Source organism: Marmota marmota, unplaced genomic scaffold (assembly GCF_001458135.2).
Source record: "Marmota marmota marmota unplaced genomic scaffold, marMar, whole genome shotgun sequence".
NCBI classification, from domain to species: Eukaryota; Metazoa; Chordata; class Mammalia; order Rodentia; family Sciuridae; genus Marmota; species Marmota marmota.
Window position 1 is genome coordinate 13,031,739 of NW_026000108.1, and position 20,370 is coordinate 13,052,108.

General features: G+C 39.3%; 1 pseudogene; it reads right to left on the minus strand.

The window, feature by feature from the left end:
• LOC107138923 overlaps positions 1-19,824 on the minus strand; it is a 32,951-nt pseudogene extending 13,127 nt beyond the window's left edge.
• Between the last annotated feature and the right edge of the window lie 546 nt (positions 19,825-20,370).

Here is a 20,370-nt window from a genome sequence, read left to right on the forward strand (position 1 = left end):
ATGTGTATAAGAGACAGATTTTCCTCCATTTAGAATGATGTTGGCCTGGGACTTAGCATAGATAGCCTTTATGATGTTGAGGTATGTTCCTGTTATCCCTAGTTTTTTTTAGAACCTCTATCTCCCTGTTGAGATAATCTTTTGCTTCCTGTATTTGTTTATGTAGCTCCTTGTTGAAGTGATCTTTCACTGCCTGTATTTGCTCTCTAATGCCTTCCTTGAGTTCACAGAACATTTTAACCATGTACATCCTGAACTCCTTCTCTGTAATTTCTTCTGCTGTGGATGCCAATGATTCTAATGATGTAGTGTCTTCATTTGTTGGAGGCACTTTCTCCCCTTGTCTTTTCACATTGCTCGTGTGTCTTCCTTTCCAGCTCTGTGGGTCTGGGGTGTTATTGTTTTTACCCTATAGGTTTGTAGTGCTCTTGTAGGGCTCCAAGACCTCTTCTTTTTGGGGAAGGACAATGTTAACAGATCCCAATATCAATGATATACCACCTATGAACAATTTGTTGTTATTAAGACATTTATAGTTTAGTCTCAATGTACAGAAATATTGGATTCAATTATTATCTAAAATATAATTAGTAGTTTTGTAAAAAGGTTTACAGTTTCTGATGGTGGACAATGAACCTGGGGTAGGGTGTACGATGATATGCTGAGGAGGTTGGATGTGAGGATATGGAGTTAATATATCTTAGGAACTGTGAAAGAGAAATCTAATAAAGAGGGTTAGTAGCAAGAGAATAGACAGTAAGTAATTTAGGGTATACAAGTACATGGAAAGACAGTAGAGTACATAAAACAAACACTTATATGTATTTAGAAAAAATACAGGATGTTAAAATAGTAAAATTTGGAGGGGGAAAGAAAAATAAAAGATGAAAAAAGAAAAGAAAAAAAAGGGCCTATACAACACTTCTATATTATATTATTCAGATGACTTAGTCCTCAAAATCCTATTTCATGCAATGTTCTTGGTTTCACATATGTTGGAGATGTGAGGGCTGGAGGATAGAGAGGTAGAAGAGAAAGAGAAAAAAAGAAATATACTCAAAGGAAGAAACCAGGGTTGTAGCTAGCTTTAGAGATCTGTATCTTTCCTGCTTCTCTTCTCATCCAATAGGTAGGGTTGTCTGTTGTAAGCTGATGTCTCTGTCCTCAGGACATAACCAGGGTGGGAAGACTGGCACCTGGAAGCAGGGAGTGGCACCCACCAGTCCCTGCAGGGAGATTGCACCTCAAAGGTCTCTTTTTGGGACCACTCATATGACTTGAGTACCCGGTACTATCTCCCTCTCTTGCCTGGAGATTTCCCAGTCCCTGGTCTCTCTGTTAGGCTCCAGACTTCAGCCCTGTCTCCCTCTCCCATAGCAGTTCCCAGTTGCAGGGCTTCTCACACCAAGGCCTCAGCGGGCAGAGCCCTGGTCACACTGCACACCTGTCCGACTGGAAGCTGTTTTGTGTTGGGTAGTTACTGTGTTGAGTTACTGTGGCTAGGAAGAGGGGGGAGTTGTAAACCTGGTACCTGGCCAGATGGAGATCCAACTTGGGAGCTGCCCCCACCAAACATGGCAAGAAAGGTGAGCCAAGATGGCGGCGTTCTGCTTCCAGTTCCGGGGTATCTGGTGAGGTGGGGGGAGCCGGGCGATGGCATTGTGCTGGGGGTAGGTAGCTGCTGAGTGACCTGCATGGGAGCAGAGTGAAGTCCCAGAGTTCTGCAGACGTGCTGATAGGTGATTCTGCTAAGATGCCTGCGAGCCCTGTGTGGGCTAGAACTTGGGGCCTTGGGTTTTGGTAGCCAGGAGTCCCGAGTCCTACTCAAATGCTGAGGCTCCGGCCCTGCGTGGGGGTCATAGTGCTGGTGATTTCTGAGGAGAGAAGCTGTATAGGGTTCCTCTAACACTGTCAGAGTTGCAGTACTCTGATTAGGTAAGATCTGGATCACAGAGCGACACAGAATGCTGCCTCCCTCTGGCCCGCCATCTTCTCTTCCTCTTTTGAATAGTGTTCGTTTCAATAACATCAGACCTATATATAGAAATAGTACTAATTAGAGGTAAAATTAGATTATCCATCAATTTCTTTAGAAACAAGAGTCAGTTTTGGATTTTGAAAAACTATCCTTGGACTACAGTTCTTTCTGAAGAATTGTAAAACCAGTTAAGGGAATTTGTACTTCGTCCTTATTCTAATGCTAATTAGATGCTAATAGAACTGGATCAGGAATTCTATATCCCCCTCCCCAAAATTAGATACATAATTATTATCTAATTAATGCTAATTCTAATTCTTAGTTCTTAGTCTAATGCTCATGAAGTAAGATTTTCATCCTGATGGGCACTTGCCCTTCACATGTCCTCTCCAGCCCATCATCTTTTCATAGAGCTTCCTCAAGAACATTTCCATCATGTGGACAGTTCAATAGATTTTATCTTCATGGAGAAGAAACCAAAAGCACAGTTCTGGAGGGAGAAATTCAGTAGGCTCTGCCATATGTGTCTGGGCTAAGTACTGATATGATGAGAAAATGAGAAATGACACCTCCCACAGCGCTCTTAGTGAGACTCCGTGCGTGGCTCAACAGGCTTGCCTGTCCTTTGCTAAACAGAACTCAATAGTGCTTAATGGCAATCTGTAAGGGGGAAATCAGAAGTTGCAGAATGACAGGAAGGTTCATAGGTGAGATGTGCACAGTCCACACAAGATCCACAGCGGAAGCGTTCCACTCAGTGTAAGAGGAGTGCGGTTGGCCTGAGGGGGGCGCCCGGGTAGAGGATGATACGGTAGGGAAAATCCTGTATTAGCTTGAGTATACCTCATAAGGAAGTACTTCTGAACATGAACAGTTCATTTCACTTTAAATTACTGTCACGGTGATTAGAGATTTAATAGAGGAGGACAGTCCCCCCTGTCCCTAGAGATGGTGAAGGCTTGTTGCTGGCTGCACGGTCCTTCAACATCCTGTAAATCACCTCAAGTACTGCCCTATTCAGGCCCATGACTTTTCTGGAGAGAAATCCTTGGAAGTCACAGCAGAACTGAAATGCTGAATGCTGTATGTACCTGGGTTAAACAACAATAGCACACAACACACAACAGCAAAAACCAACCTCTCTAGACACTACTCCCTCACTGGGCTTGTTTTTGTGAAGTTAGTCACATCCATCCCTGTCTCAGTTAATTATGCAATAACATTTACATGCCTGGAGGCAAATTTGCAGTTCTTGCTCAGACTTTTTTTCTGAAAATATGTTGTTATGCCCTGAAAACAGTGCCAAGATAATAATTATGTATCTAATTTTGGGGAGGGGGATATAGAATTCCTGATCCAGTTCTATTATGCATTAGCATGTAAGGACTAGTCTCTGCCACTATACCCATTCATGACACTAGGGAGAATTTTGTACTAAAATTTTAAATTCTATATTTTGACTATTCCTCTGAAAAATTTCTTTGTTCTTGCCTGTTAAAGATCCAGTTCTATTCGTCTGGCGTCAAGTATTCTAGTTTTACCACCAGAAATGCTGCCTCATGCATGCCTGAGCTCCCCTCTCAGGTCTGGTGTGCAAGAATTTGCTAAGTACATGTTGGAGGCCAGCAGTCTGAGCAGTGGAGGCCAGGTGTGATCCTCCCTTCACTGAGCTAGTGTGGCCCAGTGGGGAGATCAAGGTGCTTGTCAGTTTCCAACTGTTTCCTGCAGGACCTTGAGATTATGGAAGCTTGCTGGAGTCGTGATGGATTAGATGTGATGTTAAGGTGTGTTCTAAACTCTTTCCCTGGATGACTAGACCTAAATCTTTTGAAAGGTTGATCGTTATGCTATTAATTTTTTGCTGGAAGGGAAAGTTCTATAAGCCTTATGGTAATAGAGTTTGATTTGTTATAACTTTGAGAGCCAGAGGTTGCTGAATCTAAGAGAAGAAACTTTGGTTCATGTGTTCTGGCTTACAACCCAAGGTAGGTTTTTTTTTTTTTTTTCTGTCATGTCTTTCATGCTTTCATTTATTTGGGAAGTTTTTAATTAAAGGTCCATAGTGAGCCAGGGACTGTGCCAGGATTTGTCAAAGATTCCTGGATGAGGAAGACAGGTGCTGATCTTCAGGGGATTATAGTCTCATAGAAATAATGCTGACATTTATAAGTACACTAGCAGACACTCAGGGACAGGTGACTTAGAAGAACTAGAGTCAAAATGCTAGAGAAAGTTTCAGGGTGGAAGAGATTAATTTGGACTGAGGTAATAGAAAAAAACATTGGAGGAAGTATAGGCACAAAGAAGTGTAGTAGATAAGAGATGAGAAAGAAGAAAACCCAGGTGGAGGGCATTTGAGAGAATGAAAGTAGGTGTGGCTGCAACATTGAATGGGATTGGAGGGGTTGGTTGGAGGCATGGTTGAGGGACACCTGTGGGCAGGCCAACTTTCTGCTAGGTTGCTGAGTCCTTTAAAAGGCAGTGTTGTGTGCTCTTCTGCAGAACAGAGGAGCCAGTGGCTATTTTCAAGCAAGGGATGGCATGAACAGACTGTGCCTGAGCATGGTGACCTCAGGGGCTGAGTGTCAGGTGCCCTGATGAGCAAAGAGGCTCCTGCCAGGGAAACCAGCTGGAGGCTATTACCTGGTGTAGGTGGGGAGGAAATTAGAGCCCAAACTGGTTGTGATAGCGATTCGTTGCTGTGTCCAAAATACCTGACAAGAACAACCTAAAGGAGGACGAGTTCACTGTGGGCTATGGTTTCAGAGGTCTCAGTCCATGGTTGGGCCTGAAGTGAGGCAGAACATCATGGGAAGGGCAGGTAGAGGAAAGCTGTTCAGCTCACGGAGCTGGGAAGCAGAGAGAAGAAGGGGCTGAGAACAGATAAAGTCCAGTGCCACATTCCCAGTGACCTATTTCCTCCAGACACTTCCCACCTGCCTACAGTTACCACTCCGTAGTCCCCTCAGCCATCAGTGGATGGATCTACTGATGAGGCCAGAGCTCCAACCATTGCCTAAAAGCCTCACCTCTGACTCTTTCTGCATCGAGACCACGTTTTCAACACACGTGCTTTTCAGGGAACATTCCAGATCCAAACCATAACACTAGTAAAGTCACTGGAGGAACCACAAGAAGGAAATCAGTGCTGAGCCTGTGGGATTTTACAACTAATTGTGGAGGGCGAAGGAAAGAGAGAAGTGGCTAAGGAAAGGGAGAGGAAGAGGGTAACTCTGCAGTTTTTAATCCCAGAGATTGGGTGGTGAAACCGAGGAGGAAGAACAGGGTGGCAGAGGTGGCAGGAGATGGAGTAAGAATTTGGTGGCATATCAAGGTAGATATTTGGTGGCATGTCCAGAAAACAAGGAGGAGATGTGAGAGTGACAAATTGAAAGATTTTGCAGCCAGCTAGAGATTAAAAATGAACTTCTATCAAAAAGAGGAAGCCCAGCATAAAAGACCACAAATTTTGTGCTTCCATTTATGTGAAATGACCAAGATAAACAAATTTAAAAAGATAGAAATAGTTTAGTGGTTTTAGGGTCTGAGAGTGAGGCCTGACTGCTAATAGATATGGAATTTGCTCTTGGGATGATGAAATCATACTAGAACAGAATAGTGATGGTAGTTGCTTTATGGACATACAAGAAATGAATGGATCAATTGTATACTTTAAAGGCTGTGAACATTGTGGTTTGTAAATTATAGCTCAATCAAAAGAGCAAAAGGTAAAAAGTGAGCTTTTTCACTGATAACAAAAGTTGCATTGGAAGACAAAACCAATCCACGTAACCAAGTGCCAAATGAGTTTGTTGATGTTCCCCTCTCTTCCTGCCTCCAGCTTATCTCTGTGCTCCATGGGAAATGTGGGGGGTGGCAGATGCACCCAGAATTGCTACCTTACACTGGTTCAGAATGCACATGGAGAAAGAGGCTGAATTTCCAGGTCTTATTGAATGGTTAGCTCCATTCAATAGAACAAAGTAATGTAATGGTCATCGTCTGCCAACCAGGCTGGAGGGGTGATCAAAGGGTGGAATGAAAAGAAAGGACGCCATTGTCTAGTGGACACCCCTTCATAGCTAGTAGGAATGAGGGACTAGAGCTACTCCCTAATAAGATAATCTTTAGACTGGACACTGAGTGAGAATAAATAAAGAGGGTTGGGGAGTTCACTCTGTGTACAACACTGTTTTCTCATTGTGGGCAAACAGCAAAATATCATAGACAAAGGAAAACCTTAAAGCCAAGGCAAGGTAAAGACAGACTACCTACAAACAGAAATCAGACTTGCAGTAGACTTCTTTATCAGCAAATACAAGCCAGAAGACTGTTAAGTAAAATTGCAAAATATTAACCAAGAATATTAATGCAGCAGAACAATTATTCAAGAATGAGAGCAAATAAATACATTTTTAGAGATATAAAATTCCAAGCATTTACTGCAGAGATTTTCAATGTGGGACCTATTGAAGAGATGCTGTAACATGTAGAAGCACAATGTGCTGGGGAGCCTTGGAGTTTGAGGTACAATGGAGGGCAATTAATTTTTTAAATTATGTTGATAGATTTTATTAAGAGTGATGTTAAAAAAACGAGACAAAACCCCAATATTGTGTTTTTCATAAAGATAAAACTCAGGGGCGGGGAGGGGAGCTTGATGGATAAAGTGTGCTGAAATCCTTGTTGTGTCTCGGAGAGAGATCAAATACTCTAATCTTTAGAGTATTAGAATAATGTATAGCTAATTGTGTATGCTAAAATGTTTATTAAAACCATGAAGATAAAATCCACTGGTGAAACAAAAGTGAAATGTAAAAGTCTTTATCCGGGCAGGAGGCAAGAAAAGGAAAAATTATAGAAAAGCAAAGAAGAAGGTTTATAAACTCTAAACACAAAGTAAGACGCAGAAAGAATTCCCAACCTATCAGGCATTAGAGTATGTGTAAGTAGATTAAGTCTTCAAAAGAGAGAGGTTATTAGATGGATACAAAAACTAAACCTAGCCATATGCTACTGACAAAGGACATCACAAAACAAAATCACATGGAGAGGATCAAAACTAAGAGACAGGCAAGTATGCTCACTGGGTTAACAATACTAGATATAAAACAGACTTCAAGGATTAGAAAAAGAGGACGATTGTGTAAAGAACAGACCTCCAGCATGGGGTACAATACTAATCTGCTTGTAGTAGCATACCCTTGGAAAATGCAAAGTAAAAACAGACCATAATGTAAGGAAAGGTAGGTGGCCGATAAACAATTTTAGTGGGAGACTTAAACAGATATTTACAGAATAAGCTGGATACTAGTAACAATAGAGATTCAGGCAGCACAATTAAAAACACTAATTCTAATAGATAACATAGAACTCTGAGTTGAACAAATAGAGAATATTACATTTCTTTCTAGTACATGTGGAATATTTACATAAGGATCACATTAGGACATGAAAGAAATCTCAATAACTTTCAAAGGATCAGTGAAATAAATTCCATGTTCTTTAACCCAAAGGCAATTAAATTAGAAATCAATAATAAGATATTAAAAACAGTCCCCTCATGTTCTAAAAATAAGATTACACTTAGAGATAATTAATGAATTGTAGAGCAAAACCCCGTGAGAATTATAAAATAGTGGAAAGACGATTCAACAATAGTACTTCAACCCTGTTCTTAAGGGAAAATGATCGAATATGAATGGCTTAAGCATTTGGTTCAAAAAGCTGAAGTGAACAAAATAACAGCAATGGCAAAACAGACAGACCAAACCCCAGGCTGGAAAACGGAGAACTGTGAGAAGAAGAAAATGGGACATAAACAAATTCACTCACGCAGTAAGAAAAGGGAACAGAAAATAAATGCACCAAAATGATGACAATTTAAATATAACTCTTTGTTAAAACTAATTCTTTAGAGAAGCCCTTAGCAGGACTGATGAAGAACAAAAAGGTACAAAAGGATAAAAAAAAGAGTTCATGATTATGTATACAGTAGGGATTTAAAAACATCAGGAAGAATAGTATAATAATACATGTGCTACAAAAAGCAAATTTTAAAACTTACATAAAATAAATAAATTTCCAGAAAAATGTGTATATGCCAATTTGAATCGGGAAGCTATAGAGAACTTAAATCAAAGAATAATAATGAAAGAAGTTGAGACAGTAATTAAATCTCCCTCCATCCACTTATTAACACTAACCTCCATTATTTTCACCAGGAAAGTGTCAAAGTCACCAGGCTTCTGGCCTAGACGGTTTTAAAAAGCAAGCTTTACCAGTCTTTTGATGAACAAAAGATCATCATCTGATAAAACTACTTCATGGAATTAAAATAGAGGGAAAGCTACTTGTTTTTGTGATATTATAGTCTTGATATTCAAACTAGACAAGATCAAAATAAAATTGTAGATCATTTCATTCATGAGTACCGATGTAGAGACTCAAGGTAACAGACAAGCAAGTGGAAGGATACACACACACACACGCACACACACACATACACACACACACTCATACTCTTGCATATATAATGTCAAGTGGCAATTAGTCCAACAATATTAAAGATAGCTCTACATTAGAAAATCTAATCATGTAATTTATCATATTAACAGGTTAAAAGGAAATACCAAATGATAGATGGAGAAAAAGATGATAAAAATGAATATACAAAATTCTACATTATATATTAAATAATATATGTTATTTATGAAAATGTAAAATAGTAATTCTTGCTATTAGAATATTATAAGATTATGGAGACCCTCAGCAACTTAGTAAGCCTGTCTCAAAATAAAAAATATAAAATAAGAAGGACTAAGAATCTAGCTTAGTGGCAAAACATCCCTGAATTCAATCCCTAAATTATAAGATATAAAATATTATGTATTAAAAGCTAGCCAACTGGAAATAAAAGGAAACTTACAAAATTGTTTATTAATATTAAGAATTTATAGCAAGTCTACTTAACAGTAACACTTTATGAGAATTCTGACTTCAGTAAAAAGAAGGCAAATTTTAATCATTTATGTTATCATCTTACTAAAAATCAAACCAAAGCAATAAATTAGAGATAAAGATTAGCATATGAAAGGAATAAGAGGTTTTTTTTTTAAACTGGATTGAACCTAGATGCACTTAACCACTAAGCTATATCCTATCCCTTTTTAATTTTTTACTTTGAGACAGAGTCTTGCTAAGTGCTAAGGCTGGCCTCAAACTGGTGATCATCCTGCCTCAGCCTCCTGAGTTACTGGGATTACAGCTGAGTGCCACTGTGCCCAAAAAAGAAATGTTTTTAATTGCAGACAATGTAATTTTTTCTTTAGAAAAATTGAATAAAATCTCAAGACTAAAAGATATACTAGAGTTCAACAAATATCAGATACAAGTTCAAGGTAGAAACATTAGTTATCTTAAACACCAGAAATATCAAATGGAATATATGATAATTATAACATAGGATACAAAGGGGTAATAAAAGATATTTAATATCTTTATGAAGAAAATTACAAAGAAATTGACCAGTGCAACAAAAGAGGTCCAAGCAGTTGTGGAAACTTCATATGTGACACAGTAGTGTCTTACTCAGCTTTCCATCACTGTGACAAAATACCTGAGATAAACAATGTAAAAGGAGGAAAGGTTTATTTTGGCTTAGATTCCAGAGATGTCAGTTCATTGTTGCTTGACCCCCCTGCTTTTGGGCCATGGCAAAGCAATATGGCAGAAGCACATGGTAGAGGAAACCTGTTTACCTCATGGCAACCAGGAGGCAAAAATAGGGAGAAAGAAGATGCCAGGGTCCCAATATCTCATTCAAGGGCACACTACAGGCAACCTAGCTCCCTCTAACAAGGTCCAAACTTCATTTCCTAAAGTTTCTACCAGCTCCCAATACACCATCAGCTAGGGACTGAGATTTGAGGGACATTTAAGATCCAAACTATGACAAGTAGTATTATAAATTAGTGGCAAACAATATTTTTGGAAAAGCTATTTGGAAAAAATATATTTTGAAAATATAATTAAATTCAAAACCTACCACATACTATGATCCAGATGGTTAAAATAAAAATATGATAAACAAAATGTTGAAGTGTTCAGAAAAAATAATAAAGGAAAATCTTATGACCTTGGGTTAGGAAAATATTTTATTAATAAAAAAAACACTAACTATAAAGGAAAAGATGGAGTATATTAAAATTAAAAACTTTCAACATAAGATAGAATAAATTTAAAGGACAAGCATTAGAGTCGGTGAAGATGTTACAATGCATAGATACATTGGAAAGGTTTAGCATCCAGAAATTATAAAAACTTCTATCTTCTCTAATAAGATAATGGGTAAAGGAAATGAATAGAAAATCCACAGATGAGGAAATGTGATGGCCAACCATCTTAAGTAAAAGAGGTCAACCTTTCTAGTAATAAGGAATTGCAAACTAAAACAAAAATGAGACACCTTTCATAGCTATCAGATTGAAAAAGCAAAATCAGCTAGACAGCTCCAGTGTTTGAGTATTGATGTGGAGACTTGTAACTCTCTTACCATTGCCAACAGGATTTCAATCAATTTGGAGTTCAATCAACTTTTGTTTGTATCTGATGAATCATCAATTTAATCATTTTAGAGATCAATTTGTCATCATTTGACAAGTGTGCCTTATCTTAGTTTCTAGGGAATCTGACTCTGAGATGAGAAATTGCGATTTGCTGCGTGCTCTTGGGGGAGATGAGGAAGGGAACAAGAGGTAGGTCTGGGAAGGGCAGCAGGACGAGGAATGTGAAGTCTCCAGCATAGCTGCGCAGAACTCGATTTACCCTGATCCCGGCCAGAGCTCTGCCCTGGAAGGTGGAAGTTACTCCTACAGTTGTTCCTCTGGAAGCTGGGTGAGTTGGTCTCTCCTTCCTTCCTGCTGTTCATAAAGTAGTCAAAGGCAGATGAGACGGAGAGTAAGTGCTGGATATTTTAGACTCCACTGACATTCAGAGGAAAGCTTCAGATGTTCTATGTTAGATTTCACTTCTCACACCTGCTGTGGGGAGGAGGATCCAGGAAATGGTGAGAGATTTGGGAAGAACATCAACAGTGAATCTTAGACCTACACTATAATCTGGCAATTCCAAATCCCAGCACAATAACGAGAAATTCTTGCTCGTTGTGCCCTAAGAAACACATACTGGAAGATTCTCAGCAGTATTGTAGATGGTAGCAAAATACCAGAAGCAATCTGGATGAACAACAGGGTAAAAGTTAAATATAGTGAGCTACATAAAGATTGGGAATACTTCCTAACAGAATGAATGAATATGACCGTTTCTGCATAAATACAGTTCAAGAACACAAAATAGTGTAGTTGAGAACAGCTGGCAGAATGAGAAATACAGTATGACAGACATCATTTGTAAAAACGAGAAGACCTGAAAGTTTTATTTTTAATGGATGCATGCATATGCAATAGTAGAATAAGACTTGCACAGGAGAGATCAACACAAAATTGAGTACTGATCACTGGTGCAGGGAGGGTAGGTGGTAATGTCTTTGTGCAAGTGTAAGAAGGAAGGTTTAACTGCATCTGAGATGTTTTGTTCTTTAAAAGTTCTGAAACCAGCATGGTGAAATTTGCTTAGGATTGGATAATGCGTATGGTGGTTGTTAAATGAGATTAGATGGGTGTGAGGAAGTGGCTGAAAGAGGGTTTGAAAAGTGACAGCCACAGCATTGAATAAATAACATTACAATTATTTTTTAAATAAGGAAAGAAATTTCTTGGAAGACCCTGAAGATGTACTAGAAAAGGCTACTTGATGAGTTTGCTTAAAATGTTTCTACAGCCTTTCTGTCTTCATCTGGAGAAAGTGCATACTCATTCTTTAAGATTTGCATCAGCTGCCATCTTTAGAAGCACTTCCCTGCCATCCCCAGAATGCCCCCTCATGTGTGCTTATAAAAAGAACCTGCACAGGATAATTCATTGCTGTATTATTTCATAATTGCGTCTTATGCACTTGACTTTCACTTATGATGGTGGCTGTGTTTTATTTACTTTTGTATTTCTAGTGCCAAGCATGGTACCTGGCACTTATGGGCATTTAATAAACAATTTAATTTTAAATTCTATTTCTTTCATGAGACTGACCATAAATATTGATTGACTTTTAGATAAATGGATAAGTAAACATCTAAATAGAAATATTTGTCGATCTTTTGAGATCTTCAGTTTGGTGGTATGAGAGAAAGTGAAGGTATACAAGACTTTGAAGGCAAGAACCAGAATGGGAGGTGGGAAGAGGGAGGGAGGGAAGGAGGGAGGGAGGACATTCATGAACGTTGATTATTTGTAAATAATGTTTTTATTATTTTGATTATATTGTAAATAATGTCTTTTATTATTTTTGTTGTTCATCTTTTACTGTATCTAGTGTAAAAATTTTATCATAGGTATGTGTATAGAAAAAAAATAGCACGTATAGGAGTTCGGTCCTCTCCGTAGCTTCAGGCATACCCTGGGCATCCTGGAACACATGTCAGTGGTTGGGGGATACTGTATATATTTCTCTTCTCTGACAACATAGTTACCACAGAAAATTAGACATATCAAGTGTCCATCGAGAAATGGAACCCACTGACTACCTTTTATTATTGAACGGGTGACCGCTAACTTCTACCACGGGACAGTAGGTGCACACAGGTATGATGATCACTGTTTTAAGATGAAGAGACAAACTGTGTGCTCATGGTCATGCAACAAGGAAGCGAGGAAGCCAAAATTTAAACCCAGGGCTCTTTCTCTCCAAATGCATGTGGTTTATGACAATGTTGTTTTTCCAGGAAATAACCATCAATGTTTTTAGCTCCTTCCTTTAAAATTTTTAGCTACTCAGCTTGGAATACAAGGTAAAAGAATCCTTGAAGGGACATGCGGGACACCTCGGGCTTCATGAGGAGCAGTCCTCGTGGCACTAAGCTGCTGCCCGTCAGCTCACTCACCTGTCAAGCTCTGCTGTGCTGCACCCACAGCCTGTGAATTACAGTTCTCCTGGGCCTGCTGGATCCCAAGAAGTCACACCACTGGAGGTCTGAGAGGGAGACAGGCAGGACAGGGGAGGACAGAGGGACATGTGTCTTACTCTTTGTGAGTGCCTCCTGTCAGCACTGCTGCCACCTTTGGCTTCTGTCTATGACTTCTTTCAGTAACTGCACAACCAGCCTCACTAGTACCCCTCAGAGGTTTAGCACCAGAGAGCCACCCCTTCCTCAGAGACTGAACTCCCCTCTCTCTCCTCTGAGAACCTGGGTCTCCTTAGAGGTCTAACCTCTGTTGGCTGGGCATCTTCCTATGAGGGCCTAGGTTCTTTCCTTTATCTTCCAGGTCTACAGTTGTTTTTGAGTTTCCTTTTGTCTTCTTTGATTCATTGGTTGTTCAAGAGATTGTTGTTTAATTTCCACGTATTTGTGATTTTCCGAGATTCCTCCTGTGTTTGATTTCCAGTTTGTATGAGTCCATTTTCCATTGTTATAACAGGGTGGATACAAAAATAAATAAAGGAAAGAAGTTTACTTAGCTCATGGTTTTGGAGGCTAAAAGTCAGATTGGTCAAAGTATGGCCTCTGGTGAAGGCCCCCTTTGGTTGCATCCATCCTGATGACATGGCATCATGGCAGGAGAGCAAGGGAGAGATCAATGGAAAGACAGTTCTTTGAATATATTCTTTTGCGGTGTTCGACTTTCAGTTTAGGTGCTTAATTGGTGTTCACATATATGTGACAAGTTGCTTTTTCCAATTGCTGCTTTTTTCAAGATTCTCTCTTTTTCTTTGATGTTGACAATTTTATTTTAATGTGTCTCAGGATTATTGTTTGGTTGATCTTGGTTGGAGTCTTTTTGGCTTTATGAATCTGAATGTCCATACCCCTCCCAAGATTTGAGGGGTTTTCAGCCAGATTTCTTTAAATAAGTTTTCTTCCCTTTATCTTATCCTACAACTCCTGTAATCCATGTATTTGTGCAATTGATAGCTTCTTTATTCTTTCTTCACTATTTTTCATTCATTCTTTTTTCTGTTTGTTCCTTTAATTAGATAATTTAAAATGACCTCTCTATTGAATTTTCAGTTCTGTCATTATATTCCTAAGCTCCTGGACTTCTGGTTGGTTCTTTTTTTAAAATGTCTTCCCTATTATACTTCTCATTTTGTTAACATGTGGTTTTCTTAATTTTCTTTTATTTTTATCTGTATTATGTTGCATCTCATTGAACTTCTTTAAATTAATTATTTAAAACTTTTTCAGGCATTTCACAATCTCCCTTTGGAGAAAGTCATTGGTTGTCTCTCTTTGGGGTCAGTTATTGGTGGTATTACATGATTCTTTGTTATCTATATTATCTAGTTTTGATGTTGTACATTTGAAGGAAGCAAATGCCTCTTTACCAACTGGTTTTGGCTAGTAAAGACCTCTTATTTCATAGACTCCTACTTGAATCTTGAAGCATCTACAAAAGCACATTTATTTGTTTATACATGACTGTGAAATTATCGCTTGTTTGTGACCATATGAGTGGGGGCTTCCTTTTTCATAATTTTGCTCCCAGGAAATATTTTAATAGTTCATTCAACTGTATTCAGCCCTCAATTAGATCTTGGGCTTAGAGTGGCCCAAGATCACATATGGAACAGTTATTTCCCGAAAGAGCTTCTTTTTCTCATGCTTCTCACTTTGTGAACATCAGTTACAGTGAGTGTGATTCTAATGTCGAATGCTAAACATTTCCCATTCAAAATGCCCCCAAGTGCAAGCCAACTTGGTTTGTAAATGAAAACGAACAAATATCCCCCCTCCCAAACCCCAACTGTTTCAATACTGAAGGAAAATATGGCTGCACTAGATATGATAAAATATACAATAGTACATTGACTACAAAGTAGCAGCCTTCTTAGAGATTAAAAATAATCATCTAACTTTGGTCCTACAGTTTGACTAAGGTCTAACCCCTGAGTGGGTCCCATTAGCATTTTTTTTTTCACAAACCCTAAAATACTGACATTAATGCTCAGAGAGGGTTGTTCACTTAGGTCACGTAGGGCATATGGGCTGAGTTGGGATTTGAACTTGTTTCCGTTTCTTTCTCTTATCATATCTGTTTCCTCACCCAGATTATAGAGCAAAGGTTCTATAATATGTTCTATGTCGTCAGTGTCAGGGGAGAAACAACACACAGGGTTTTCTAGGTTCTGATTGCAGCAAGTTTCTGGAATGATCTAACATAGGAGACTAGTTGCTGGATTCACTGCATATAAAACTCTCAACTTTTATTTCTGCAAAACAATCAATTCTTTAGATGCCACAGTTTCCTTGATGGAATAGCTTCCTAAAGTATGTTTCTATTCCCTTTGGGGAGGACAGTGGATTCCCTGAAAATAAAATAGGCCTGCCACTTGAAATGACCCAGTGGCTTAGAACAGAAGTGTTTATTTCTGCAATTTGTTTTTCCCTTGTGTTCACTATGGTCATCTGGGTTTAATATCCTGGGTGGTGGGAAATAAAAGGCCATGTGTATTTTTCCTTGAGATTTTCAAATTTGAATTTCCTGCTGTGAGTGTTCTTGCTGCTCGGTTTAAATTAGAGCAGGATGAACTTCTTGAACTGTCACCAACTTGGCCACAGGCTGACTCCAATGCCTCCTGCAGGGAAAGTTCCTTGAGGGGACAGCATGAAATGTCTCTGCAGGAGAGATTAAATGGTTTAATAATGTCCTATTAAGCCCACAGCTTCTAAACAATACTGAGCCTTTCAATAATACTTGTCACCCCAAAGCTCCTATTTAAGTGATTTTAATCTCAGATAAAAATTTTACTGTTAGGAGACTAGCTACATTATCACTTTTTAACTTTTTTAGAGTAAGAGATGATAAGCTTTTGTGAAATTCTCATAAGTCATGTTAGAATGGTTTCTTGTGGGGGTAGGAGAAGAAAGGGATAAGTTTTGAGAATAACGGGAATAAATAAGAATAAAATATATCTGTCATGAATCAACCAACAATGGCAATGTACCATGAATTTAGGATGTTTGATTATTTCAACTCTCTGAACACAAATTAAAAAAAATAAACAAGTAGGAGAAAACAAAACAAGGTAACACCCCAGGTCTCACCATAACAGAACATCTCTGTGTTGTCTTTAATCCAATAAATAAACAAGGTTTCAAAAATAAATGCAAAATTTCATGGGGGGAATCAACAGAGATATTCCAAATAGATTTTAGCTTGATTTCAAGCCAGTGTGTTTTAAAGCTCTTTAGATGTTCCTTATTTCTACTTAGAGTGATTAGCTATATTAGAGTCTTCTTCAAAATACTCTTGATACTATTATCATAATTGTATGGATTAGATTAGGTGTCCCCCAAAAACTCATGTGTGAGATAGTGCAAGAATTTCAAGAAGTGAAATGATTAGATTATGAGAGTTACAGTCTATTCAGTGGATCGATCCACTGATTAATCTGGAATTAATCTAGATTAACTGGACGGTCACTGCAGATAAGGTGTGGCTGGGGGAAGTAGGTCACTGGGGGTGTGCCTTTGAGGCTTCTATGTTGTCTCTGATGGGCAGAGGTCTCTCTGTGCTTCCTGTTGCGTGTCCTGACTACCTACCATTGCCTCACCTTGGGCCCAGCGGTATGAAGTTGGTCAACGGTGGACTGAACCTCTGAAACCATGAGCCAAAGTAAACTTTCCCCCCTCTATCTACTTCTTTTCTGGGGGGGGGTATAGAAATGTACCATTTTATTACAAAGTCTCACAAAAATGAAGATAGTGTCTTAGAAAGGAAGCTAGACTGCCAACCTTCACCTGTGGAACTGGGGGAAAGTCCCGGCAGTGGGAGTTTCTTGGCTCTCTTGAGGCCAGTGGGAAGGTAAGAAAACAACCAGTGGCTGATGTTAGGAGTCTGAAAAGTACAGGGGGTCCCTGAAGACCCACCCATCCCTTCTAGAACACTTGGTAAGGGCACCTTTCCAAAGCTACTAAACAGACCCTTGTCATTTTAGGGTTTTTCTTATGGTTACCTCCCTTCTACCCAGATCTGCACTGTAGATGGTTCAAAAGACTTAAGGAGGGATGGGGAACAAGGTAGGTGCTGGAAGTTTCCTCAACACAGCTGCCTTGGGATCATGGCCCTGGTTCCTATCTAGTCCCTTGGGACATTTATATTTAATATATTTTATATAAATACACAGAGAAATAGAAAATATAAAAATCTGAGGGATGGAGGAGAAAGGTGGGGGGGAACTTGGCCAGAAGCCAAAGCTGGAGAAGTCTGCTCGGGCCAACTTGACCTCCTGTTTGACCTCTTTGGCTTCTGACTTCTCCTCCTTGGTTTTCTCCTCTTCTTCGACTTCTTTCTTCTCCTCTGGGTCTTTCTCTGTTTTGACTCCCTTGGCTTTTTTGAAGTTGGAAGAGTTTTTGCGGCCGCCCTCTCCTTCCTCATCCGAGTCAGAGAATTCTTCCTCACAGGCAATTCATTTGTCAGAGGAATGGATCGAGATACGCTTGTCAGGGTCTTCTTCATCCTCATCACCACTCTCCTCTGGGATGGCATCTTCCGGAATGGCCTGGATTTGGACTTCAGGTGCATGGGGCAGCATTCCCAGGTTCTCAAAGAGCCGCTGTTTTATCTTCTCCAGGTACTCATTTGTGTTCTGATTAATCATATTGGAAGGATGGATGTGAAGCTTGAAATCTGGTCCAAAGTACTCAGAGTAGTCATTGTATGGAAGCTGTTTCATATGTCCAGCACCGGGCCACATTACGAATGGTGTAACCACCTCCTCCCAGCGACAGCATAGGCAGGTTGAAGCTCTTAACAAATTCTACACACTTGGCATGCCCTTTGGTGGTCAGATTGAAGCAACCTAACTGATCCCCAGACAGGGAATCTGAGCCACATGGTAAGACCACCGCACTAGGCTGGAACATCTCCATTGCTTTGGACATGACCAGCTTGAAAATGGCCTCATAGGACTCGTCTTCAATCCCATCTCGGAGTGGGTAGTTAACAGCATAATACTTGCCTTTGCCAGCCCCAATATCCTGTAGGTCCCCAGTTCCTGGGAAGTACTCTCCATATTTATGAAAGGACACAGTCATGACTCGTCCTGTGGTATAGAAGGCCTCTTCCATGCCATCACCATGGTGAATATCAATGTCAATATACAGCACCCTCTGCTAGTACTTCAGCAGTTTCAGGATGGCCAAGACGATATCATTGATGTAACAGAAGCCTGATGCCTCGGACTTCTTTGCATGGTGCAGGCCCCCAGCCCAATTCACAGCAATGTCCGTCTGCTGCTTATTAAGTTTTACAGCATTTGCGACAGAGCCACCAATAGACAACTGACAGAACTCAAACAGGCCATCGAATACTGGACAGTCCTCACCAACATTGAATCTCTGCATCTGCTTGCTGTACTCAGACATGTTATCTGGACGAATGGAGCTCAAGAATTTGATGTCGTCATCACTGTGTTACTTGGTCATGGCACTGGGATGAAGATAGGAATTCTGGCAATAATGGCTAAAGAAAAAATTATGTAACATTACAGAAGGCACTAAAAGAAAACAATTTTCTTAACAATTTACATTAAATATAATGAAAAGGAAAGGTGAAAGTAAACAAACAGATCTGTTAACCTCCTTTTTTGTTCACATATTAAAACAATCCTCAACAGTTGTTTACCCAATTTAAATTAAACCATTTAAATCACGTGAATATAAAAAAATATATTTTGATCCATTTTTTCATGAGCGCTCATCGTATATGATATATGGACATACGTACATTCAAACATATAACACAAAACACAAGTGTGCACACATAATATAATACATACAACACATAACCTAATAGTAAAGGCCTTATAACTTTTTACAGGTGAAATCTCCATTGCAATGTTTAAAAACTCTATAGTCAAAAAAATAGAACTGATCAGCAAAACATTAACCTAGATCTGTATGAGCTCAAAAAACAAAATAGAACTTCATGATATGGCAAAGGGCAATAATAAAATAGATATTGAAAAAAGCATCCTGGTTCTGTCGCAGATGTAAGAATAGCCAAACTGGAGTTTTGGATATCAGTTGTTATGGATTTGAGCCAAATCATCTTCTTTTTGGTCTGTAGAAATCGCTTTAGTTAATCTTTCTGGAATCCAAATCGGCTGCTGTTCTCCCTGTGGAAACACATAAACAGACCCCCGACTCCAGATAATCACTGGGTCAGGACCTTGGTTAATCTCTCTGGAATCCAAATCGGCTGCTATTCTCCCTGTGGAAACACACAAACAGACNACTGCATTAAGCTCTACCTTTTGAGCTGATTGTTTGGGTACTAAAAATGTAAAAGTTTGATCAGGTGTAACTATTGCTGCTGTACCATTATTTGACCCATCAGTGAATATATTTGGAGCATTCATGATAGGTGTTTTTCTTGTCATTTTTGGAAAAATTACAGGATGCGATGACCAAAAAGACAATAAAGGATTAGATGGGAAGTGGTTATCAAATGAAACATTAGATTTGCACATGATTATTGCCCAAGTATTTAACTTATTAGCTAACTCATCAATTTGATTCATAGTATATGGAGTAAGTGAGGGTGATAAATTTCCATTTTTTGGTAGAGACCATAGTTGAGCAGCAAATTGTGTGTCATGTGGATTCGGTGAGGCTTCACTGGGTGGCCTTGTCCATAATAGTAATTTCCAACATCCCCGTCGTAGTAGTAACAGACTTTCCTCCTGGTGCCCTGAACCTGCGCCATCTTGCTGCCTCCTGTCCCTCCCGTCAGACCTCTATCTACTTCTTGTTAGGCCTTTTGGTCACAGTGATACAAAGCTGATTAAAACAAAAGTTAAGTAATTCTAAAAAAATATTTTTTATGATCACATGGAGGAAGGGAGGAAAGGGAGAGAGGAGAAGAAAAGAGGAGGAAGTGGGAGAGGAAGCAAGGAAGAGAGAATGGTGATATTGGATCTTTTGTACTATAAAAGGCACCATCCCACCCATGAGACTGGGGCCTAACAGCCTGATGGTCACTTAGGGGCCCCACCCTTGCTATTGTTACAGTGGCTACTAGATTTCAACATGAGTTTCAGAGGGGACCATGGCAGGTTTTATTCAACACTACTTAATTTTGTTGTTTAAATTGTTTCAGCTTTGGCCATTGGGACACTTTCAGTTGGCTCCCTTGACATATCCTCATTATTAATTATAGTTAATTAATTTTTAAGTACTTACATTCTTTCTGGTACTACTGGATGTGCCATGCACATTTTATATATTTCTTTCTCCAATCCTAAAATCAGGTATTTCTATAAGGAAAAATGCTGGA